Below are 10,906 nucleotides of genomic sequence, written 5' to 3' on the forward strand. Positions count from 1 at the left end.
ATATATATATATATAAAAAAATAAATACTGGGAAAACCTTCATGGCAAGTCCCTGATGAGAACTGCCCTGAGGGAGATCCTGCTAAGGCAATCCAGTAACATTTCTGCTAGGCAATGGGATCTGGGGGATGCACAGCAGCATTCTCATTTCTCCTGTTCTCCACACACAGATGACTTCTATTCACAGATAAATTCAAGAGTGAACCAGCTGCAATTTTCTAAGACTGCAGAGATGTCCCATCAGAATTTAAATAACATTTCAGAGAGGAAACTGCTTATAGTACAGCAAAACCCTGAATATGACATTTTCAGTAACCCAGCCAGAGACAAATGCAAGGTAAACAGATCTGAATACAAGGTGTGAAGGTTGAAACTACAAGAGGGAAAGATATTTTACAATCAGTAAGAGACCAGAACAGGAGAGGTTAGGATTCAATAGTCATAGCAATTCCAGAACCACAATGCTTTGTGGCATAAGAAGATTTTTGGGGGTTTAAAATCTCTGTAAGATTTCTAAGTTCTGACATGCATTGTTAGCTCAAGTATCCCATATCAGAATTTTGACAAGACTTGCTAAATCTCATTATAAATTGAAATGGAGCAGAAGACATCCTGTGCTTATCACCAAATTAATACAAAAGGTATAGAAGATTTTGTTTTGACTGAGTAAATGATGATGGAACTTGGAGGATCTGCCTCACCAGGGACAGGCACTTCTGGTATGATAAAAACTGTGAAGGTTTCCATGGAAGCTTGGGTAGATTTCTGAATTTGAAGGACCAATTAGAAGCAATGTTTTCTCTAAGCAAGGTAAAAGAGCTTTCTTAGGAAAAAAACTCTACAAAAACCACACAAAAGCCTCAGAAAAAGAAAGGCGTCAAATACCTCCCAAAATGAGATTTTCATTATTAATGCCCATGTGTTGAGGCTATTAGAATCTCTGAGACCCCAAAAATGTTGAGTTAATGCTATCTACCCTTCTCCACTTTGCATTTCAATTTAATAGAGATCCCTCCATGACAAAGCTACAAATCAATCACCTTTGCCCCAGAAAGGAGTTGCTGTGTGACTACTTGCTTTCTATTTGCCTGTGACAAAGTGAATTTCACTCAGTTAATTCATTCTTACAGTAACACTACAGAGAGTGGTTGATGTAATTTCTGAATTTTGATTCTGAAATACCCATCATGCTTGCACTTACTGCAAAACCCCTTAGAATGCTAAAAGAAAATAACTACCAGAACTAGGAAACAGAAGGTTAACATTTTTCTACCAAAAATTTGTGCTTTTTCTAAAAGAAATCGATGAACTTTAAAGCTCTTTCAAGTCACAGCTTTATAAACAGTTACATCACAGCAAGAAAATAAACAGTTTATCATCTGTGTCATGTGGTAATACCAGCCTTCACTGGTGGAAACTCTCCTGAGAAAACATTTTCTCATTTAAGTACTATGTTTATATTCCTATGTATACAATTTTCAGACAAGTCTACAGACAGAAATATAGTAAAATTATGAGTAAACACTACCAAAACAATTTTACACAATACCCCTGATAACTTTCTGCATGAAGCAGTTTGCAGAGAACAAGTCTGCTGACTGTGGGTTTGCAGACCAATGCAATTTCTTGTGCTCTGGAAGGTTCCTCAAGAGGCTTCAAAATCTCTCCTCAGTTGGAAGTGTAACCCCAGGGACTTCAACGAACCAACCAATGTCAAAACAGCAAAGACCTTGAGGTACCAACATCTGGTACAACTTCCACACCACCTCTCTCCTCACTGAAGTCATGGATCAGGTTCTGGAAGGCCAAACCTCAGGTCAGGTCAGTGCTCTAAGGGGTCAGAACCGCACCATGGCCACCTTGCAGAACATCCCAACCACAGAGGTGAAGCCAACCCGTTGGAAATAGTGAATGTTTTTAAAGAGATTTCCTTTGAGGCTGGTTTTGGCTGCAGGAAGCATTTAAAGGCTTAGTGAACCGTGTAACCAACCCTCATCTGGAAGAAGCCCTGCAGAACAGGCACACTGTCTTCTTGTAAAATGAACAAGGTACAAACATCCATGCAAAAAGATTTATAATAACACGTTGGACTTGCTCAGCAGACACACATTTCTGTTTCCTAATGAACAAAAGAGATCCCTGCTTTTATTGCATCTTTAGTAACATGACCCCTCTCTTAGAGTTAGCTACCATTGAATCCCAAACTCTATTTCAAGGCTTTAATTTTACTTCTCTTGGCACACTGAAGACCATTTTAAATGGGGAAAAAACAGCAGACGTGAAATAAGAGCTCTGATTTAAAGATGTCAACAACTGCTGTTCAGTCTCAAGGTCCCAAAGTATTGTGGAAAAATGTTGGAACACTTTTTCCATCTAAAAGTAGCGAAGACGTCACTTAAAAACCTCTAAAATGTATTAAACAGATCTCCTTTTCCACATTAAGAAACAATCATATGATCAAAATGAATCTAGCTTTTTATTTTCCCAATAAATTAACATCCTACTCCTAAGTTTTATACCAATTCAGGTACCAAGAAGCGATGTTCAAATGCCTGCAAGTTTAATTTGAACAATTTTGTTACAACTGCTGTAATGAAATTCAATGGAAATATAGTGTTTAATGTTCCCAATAACCAGGTTATGAAGTCTCATTACAGATGCAATGTTCCTTGCAAACACACACCCTGTTCTACATTAAAATTCCGTCAGGAGAGACCCATAAAGACACAGCACTGTTCTTTTATTTTCAATTTAAGAAGTGAAGAGAGAATATCAAGCAGAACTCTTCATAAAAATCTTCCATTCTACATGATGCAAGAGTTACTGGGTCACTAAATTACCTTTAAGAACACATTCTGTGCCATTGTGTGTCTCTGAAAGAACTTACAGGGTTGAGTACAGCACAGAACATTTTGACCATACCAGAAACCAATTAACAATAAATTATCATCCCTTTAATGATACTGAAATACTCCAGTTAGTAAAGCAAAAGTAAACCAATAGATTCATTACCTCTATGGTGTAAACTTTTTCACACAGCTTCTCACAACTGGATAATGTTTGATCAGTCTTAAAAGGATCCCAGAATATTTTGAGTTGGAAGGGATCCATGGGGACCATTGATCCGACCCCTGGTCCTGCACAGACACCCCAACAATGCCACCCTGTGCCTGGGAGTGTGTCCAAACATTCCTGGAGCTCGGGCAGCCTTGGGGCAGTGCCCTTTCCCTGGGGAGCCTGGGCAGTGCCCAGCACCCACCTTACTGATCCCAACCTGAACCTCCCCTGACACAGCTCCAGCCTCCCCTTGGGAAGGGCAGAAAAAAGCCAAACTACCTCAGGGTGAATCTCTAAATGAACCATCTGTCCCAAATCCACAGCTTTACTTTGCCTCAAGGAAAATGGAAGCAAAGGAAGCCCAGAAACAGCAATGCCCTTTCTCAGTAGGAATGCCACTGTCCAAGCTGGGAAATGGCCTAGCTGAGCTCTGACCTGGGCCAGGACAGTTCTGCCCATGCATTTCCCATAGAGCCCTGCCTCATCCTGCCTAACTGCTGCTGGACAGAATCCTCCACATTTCCATAAGTACTCCCTGACTTTATCAGCCTGTGAACAGTTCATAAAGTTTCCCAACACACCATCTGGTCATTGCTCTGGAGTTCCTTGGAGCAGCACACGAGACGGCTCTGCAGTCACGTCTGGTAACAGTTCCCACAGTGGGGTGTCGCAGGGTAATACAGGATAATAAAGGAATAACAACAACAACAACAACAATAATAATACAGGATACAAAGGGGAATTTCATTTGAGCAGAGGGATAGATGGGACGAAGGCTGAGGGCAACTGCACCTCTTGCCATGGCCCAGTAGCTGAACACTGTTGAATGAGCCCACAGAGCTCACACAAACCATCCCATTTCAGTCCCTCACTAAAATCAGAAGCAGAGTTTGAGCTGTATTTCCTACAGATCTGTCCATTCTTGATGCCTCTATGTGGGAATCCAGAGGGCTATCCCCAAAATCAACTGTCCTACTGACTAAAATCAGCAATTTTCACTTATTTTTATTTGGGAGTTCTATGGGTAATAAGGTTTATCTGGGGCATTGGCTTGAAAGCTCTATATTGAGAAACAGCAATTTTTTCAGCTGGGGAAATGTGCATTACAATTAATTTGAAGACCATGTTAATATCAAGAAAAAGGAACAATGTCTCTTCCCCAGACTGCAGCTTCCTTCATAAACATTTCTTTCTTTTCTACAAAAGCATAAATTATGCAGAGCTATTCTGGCTATTAGGAGCAAGGCAGTTGGGGGAAAGGCCTGATTATTTATGATAAGGCCCAACAACCTTAGGCTGGACTCAAAACATCACCTGGTGTTTGGGAGGTACAGAGGCTGTGCTCTTCACTCTCCCATAAAGGCAGTGATGTCCCTGCCCAGGGCTCCACGTCCATTCCTGTGGCTTTGCAGCCACACTGGACACAAACATTCCCTGCAGTCTCCACAAGTGAACAAAATACTCAAGAGTTGAGAGAATCCCCCCAACAATATCCTTCCAGTCTGCTTGAGCCATCCTGGCTCCATTCAATAAATAGTCTTTTTTCCCCCAAGGATTTAAGGATTAAAGTAAATGAAAGCATTCAGAGTTGGATTATTTAAAAGGTTCATCTTAAAAACCATTTACCTTGTCATTTCTTCTCTAATAGTCTGTTATGTAAGGAACTTCCTACAGCCACTGAGTAAACAATTACTGTAGTTTGGTAGAATTTCCATTTGTTTGGTGTTTAATTCTTTGTGCAGGATGCACATTTCCACACAGTTATTGAATGCAAACTTCTGATTCATTACTTCTGGTTTTGGCTGTTATTTATATTAAAGTAACTTTGATAAAGTGAGTTATTCAGACCAGCTCATAACACACTGTTTCCTACAATGGACTTTGAAGCAGTTCTGTTAATTCAGTGAAAATAACTTTCATTCCAAATGTGCAGTATTATGAATATATACACAGAAATCTGTAGGTTTTTCATGCAATATTACTGAAACAAATCTATGTTTTTCTGTGAGAATTTTTCATATGATAGTAATGCATAAAAGCTGACTTATTTTTTCCACAAGACAGATATTTTTCTCAAAGGAGTAATACTGAACACAGCTGTGGAAATATTAGATCTTCAACAACACTATCAACAAAGACAAGAATCTTCTAAGTGAGTTATGTAATGGTATTTTTAAAGGATTAAAATTAGGAAAAAGGATTAAAACATACTTATTTTTTTCACAACAGTTTCTCCAAAGCCCTGAACGTTGGCTCTGCGCACCTCTCATCCTCTGGCCTCACAAATTCTGTTCCTTAAAAACTGACAGGGAACAGCCCTTGGGAACATTTTGTGGTTCTCAACCCCTTTTCACTGACAGTTCTATATAAACATCTATGGCTTCCCTCTAATGCAGGATGGCTCTGCACTTAGGTTATTCCCTACAAGTCTTCCAGGGAAAACTCTCCCTTTTCCAGCTCCCTTTGGCTCTCATTACAAAGAACTCAGGAAGCAAGACTTTTCCTCTTTCAATTAGACCAATTATTTTTTGGGTCTATATGAAACATTAAAATCCACTTCACTTTCTTGCACATTTCAGCTGAACTATAAATGTTTCATGAAATATTTCCTTCTGTTTTGAACCTGCCACCCACTGATTCCTTTAGTGTTGGTCTAGTTTTAGCATTGGAAACATCAAATAATTACTGTCTTTTTTGACAACATATGGGTTCAAATTAATCTGCATTGCCTGTATTCTGTATTTATTTTGAAGGCTATTTTGAGAGTCTCTGGTAAAACCTTGAATGACAGAAACAGTGATTGATTCCCATTTTATCTGAATTTAATTTCTTTCCAACCTGAGCAAAGAACATCCTCTGGTTTTATGTGAGGAGATGTACACCTTATGCATGAATTGGAAAAATTAGAAATTCTAACAACCATGAAGCAAAAGTATAGTCACAGTATGAATTAAATGCTGAGAAATGCCCATGCCATGGCAGGGGGCTGGAACTAGATGATCTTTAAGATGCTTTCAAGCCCAAACCATTCTATGAAATTGCCTGTTAAACAAAATAAAAGTTACTTTCTAAAGTCCCGGCTCCTTTGTTCTGCTGTGGTAAAACCAAATGGAAATCATCCTTTGTAGAACACAAGTGTTCAAGAAGAAAATAATACTGTCTACTTTACAAATTGCTCTACAAAAAGATCTCTTTTTCCATACCACAAGCTAATATGCAATTATGACATATGTTTTCTTTCAATTTACATAAATGTTTCCACTGAGTGGTAAAAGAAGCTTCTGTCATGCAGTGGATTTCTGTCTCTGATAAAAAGCAGTGCAAACCCACCCAGGGAACCAAGCTTCTTAACTAACACACTCCTGTATGTGCAAACAAATACCTTTGGAAATAGTGTATTGGGATATCTGTCTGACAAGACTTCTCTGCTAGTTTCTAAATGGTCTTTTGTCTTAATTAAGGAGTCTTATCTTCCTATTTTTTCATTTTTATTAAAAAAATATAGTGATAGGACTTATTTGTGATTTTCCCCTACAGCTGGAAGAGGAAAAAATGAATGCTAAAAATCAACAAAACACTTTATGGTATAGAAATGATTAAAGCAAATTGAATTGCCTTTTAAAAAACGCCCACTGGAACATAATATAGATTACATATTACCTACAATTTAAAAGCAGCATAATTATGAGAAAGTAATACTAAAACTGTAGCAGCAGCAGCAGTCGTTAGCTAAAAGTAAATCAGACTTTTTCAGAAGGCTCCCAATTTCTTGAGAGTATTTAGAACAAGACCCAACCCTGCATGACAGATTTACTGCTTTTGTGTTGATGAGAAACAAATGAAGCCCTCCCAGAAAATTCCCACGGATGAGAACACACAGGCTGAGTTAATTAATGTGACAGGGAAATCACTTCTTGAATCACAGTATACCTTCCTTGTTATTAGTAATGATACTAATGATCAGTAATGAAAGAAATGCTTTCATTTCTGCTATTCCAAAGTGAAAAACTGTGTGCTTCAAAACTTGCAAACAAATTGAGTTTGGAGACCTTCCTAGAGACCTTGTTACTCTTTCCATCTACAAAACAGATGCGCTCAAAGTACATGCAAACATTTACAGAGCCGAGTTCTTCATTAGACAAACAAGTGCAAATTGTAGTTAATTACTGTCTCAGGAATGTGATATTCACTGCTTCCACTTCTAGCAGTCAAACAAAAACTGAGTCAAAGTCATCTTCTTTTGGGCCTTTGGATTTTTAATTAACATAAATTACTTCTGTTGATAAGTAAAGTTCGGAAAAACTAATTCCAAATAAACTATATTATCTTTTCACTCTAACATGCTTTAATTTTCTTTTTTTTTTTTCTGGACTAGATGGCCACATTTCTCTTTTCTTAAAGCTAACAACTCACTGGAACTTGATGACAGTCCCCATTTTAAGCATTGCTTTTATGTTCTAACAATAGGAATCTACCCAAAGGCTGTCTAAAAATATGAAATCATTTACATTCCATATCATCCATCCTCTTTGGTAAAACCTAAGGGAAAATGGGGGCAATTCAGCATTTGCAGGTGATCAAGATCTGGGTTTTTTTTAAGGCATTGTTGAACTTTGGCAGAGTAAATGCTCGATACCCTCTGAGGAAATGTTGTTCTCAGTCCAGCTTGTATTCCAGAACAGAAAATTTTCCTTTAGAACTAATTGTTGGAGCGATTCAGTAGTTTGGCACTGGCTGCAGAGTTTTTGATTTTAACTACTGTTTGATTTTCCGTGAAAGAACGTCTGCTGTTTTCAATGTCTCTAAGGTGGATAAATACCCATATTCCATAAAAATGCCATGGCACATAATCCCAACCTGTGAGCAGCATGCAAGCACGACTGACAATTGACATGTACTGACACCCAAACTAATTGCAAGACCTTCAGTGATCAGGCAAAGCAGTTTCCTGATCCAGTTTCATGCATAAACCTTTCCACAGGACCAAGAAGAAGAGCATCAAGGTGGAAATAAGCCAGGTGAGAGCTTCTGAAATTGGCATTCCCACACTGAGGAATTGGTATTAATCTGTAGCCTGAGACAGAACAAAGTTAAGTGATGCTCCAGAGGCAACAGAAAGTGTCTGCAAGGGTGAAAAACCCTTCAGGTGATGTTTTGCCTCTCCAGTCATTCCAGGTCAGCACATTGTTGCATCCATAAAAGCCATGATGAGCCTGACAACCCCATGGATGTACAGACATGTACACGTGACTTTATGGCTCTTTTTGGACACAAGCTCTCAATAGTGCAAGTTATGACCCGCCCTGCAATATTGCTGTGTTGCTAACAAACAAACATCAGGGACTGAGGAATTTTACTGCAAAGGAAACTGTATTTTGATGTAGTTTTTAAGTCAGCTGCCAAAAACGTGCTAAAAACTATTAACAAGCAAAAGTTGTTTTATCATCATGTGTGATGATAAAAAAACGATTTTTAATATCTTTATATATAGATACTGAAAAATCAAACTGAACTACAAGAAGCTGAAGGGCAGATTTTGTATACTCAGCTGGGTAAATGGTGTAGTCCAGCCTGAGAGGAGCCAGAATTTAGCTAAAACCAAAATATGTGACCACAGCGCACATGGAGCGGTCGTGAGCACGAAATGAATATGTCATGTTATTAAAATGTGATGGGCAGGCTCCAAGGCAGCTTTGTGCAGTTGATGTTAGATTCATCACATTATGTAAACCACATTTATAAACAGTGCTAGAAAATGAAAAAGTACTTAGTTTGCTTTAGAATAACAAATGTATACAGGACTGGCTTAAAACAGAGATTGCAATGGAAGCATTAACCACATATGGCAGCGTATGTTTGCTCTCTCAGACATATAAAGTAATACAAAATACAGTAATTTCCAAAAAGAAATCAAAGGTAGCAGTTTGTATCACTGATGAGATCATTTCAAATAGAAAACACCATCCAAATTCTTTTTCATCTGCATATTTCACCATAGTGAGACACTATTCTGAACCACATATGTGTTGGATATACTTCTATTCTTTGCTCAAAAATCAATCCCCATTACTCATAAATGTTACATAAGTATTTTAAGGCAAGACAGAATTCTAATTTTCAACCAATTGTTTCATTGGTGGAAACAGAAATCACTGAAAAGTTCTGAGCAAACAGTCTGACCTTATATAATTTATTTGTTATTTAAACACATAATCTTTCTTTGGAAAACATACCAATATTTACCTGCAAAGAAAAAACCCTCAGACCACTATTTTAAGTATCTCTCTTCATTAAGCCCCCGACAACATGCATTAAAAAACTGAGACATTGAAAACGTGCTGCAAATGTTTAAATGAACAGGCTCATAAAATGGATTGAGAACCACTGGTTAAGTTTTAAGTACTGCTGTCAAGAGTAACATCTGAAGTTGAGAATTGAGTAGTCAAGAGACCTGAGAAGATGATTTCTGGGCATTTTATCCTAGATTGCAATCCTATTCACACCAAAATACTGGATCCATGTCTTGAGATATTAAACAGTTGCATTACAAGAACAGCATGTGAGCTATATTTATTTCTGCCCTACTAATACTATATACTGGACAAAATTGATGGATAACCCACTTTAAGGTAAGACTGTTATATTTTTTTCCAGATACTACCACTTTGTGTGTCACCTTCATCATATAATTGGCTATGACAAACTTCATACACAGAGGAATGTGTTCCTACCACCAGAAGCAACTAAAAAGAGAAAATAATAATAAAACCTCTGAGTATTCATCCAAAATTGAGATGTTACTAAACCTCAAAAATAGTTTGCTGCAAAACCAGGGTGAGCTGAAACTGCTGATTCAACACTCTGCTACTGAATGAAGTGAAAAAAGAAACCAGTACATTTATATCACAACCCTCAGGCCCTGCTCTCGTCTATTGAACAGCCAAGAAAATGTTGGAGGGTTTTTTAAAACAGCAATTTAAGACTAATTTCCTCAAGTAAACCCATCCAAACCAAGCTATTCAAAACACAGGGGAGTGTTTGCTTAGGAAGCTTTGGTTTCTACAAGCAGGCAAGAGAATGCAGATATATGCAATTTGAGATTTGAAAAAAGCTTAAGATCATCCTTCAGGTTTTTCTGTGGGAACGTGATTGCTTTTGAAATTGTAATTTTATTCCTTGGGAAAAGTGATAGGGAGACACTTTATCATGATCCATCTATGCTACTGAAACTGGAACACATCAAAAGCAGTGCTGCAGGTAACACAAGTCTTGTCTTGGTCGATATCAGCACTAAAGTTTTAAGTTTTGGCACAGAATCTTTTCTTTCCTTAAGAAAGTAACAGCAGACAAAATAGCTATTATGCAACATACAGGCATTTTGCAAACAGCACATTACATGTATAACAAAAAAAAAAATCCCAACTAAAATTTCCAGGCTTTTTTTTTTTTCCAAAGCAAGACCAGACTTTTAACATAGAAAGCAGCTAATTAAAGAAACAGATGAAGTCAGATGTGCACAGAACTGGGTATAATGTACTGGAAATTTAAAGACACAAAGTGCTTCCCTGACTATGAAACTTGCTTTAGGTAAACTCCATTAATTAAACATTTTTGAAGTTTACATAAACAGAGGCCTATGAAAGGTAAACAAAGAATAACCCAGTTTCTAAATATTGTGATGTGCTCGTCAGTACAAACTTTGTTACAGGTCACATTCTCAAAGACTTGGTTTTAAACCCTCAACTTCAATAACAGAATACTGCAAATATTGTCTCTATTTTCATTACTAGATATGCTTTATTTCCCACACACAGGACACAGAAATTAGCTATATTGATAAAAATCTGAT

General features: G+C 37.7%; 1 protein-coding gene across 1 annotated transcript in view; it reads right to left on the bottom strand.

Moving 5' to 3' along the window:
• The window catches only part of CENPP (centromere protein P), a 115,054-nt gene that overhangs the window by 34,129 nt on the left and 70,019 nt on the right, over positions 1-10,906 (bottom strand). The window lies entirely within an intron of this gene.

Source organism: Agelaius tricolor, unplaced genomic scaffold (assembly GCF_023055355.1).
Source record: "Agelaius tricolor isolate 1412-34295 unplaced genomic scaffold, bAgeTri1.0.p SCAF_14, whole genome shotgun sequence".
NCBI lineage: Eukaryota > Metazoa > Chordata > Aves > Passeriformes > Icteridae > Agelaius > Agelaius tricolor.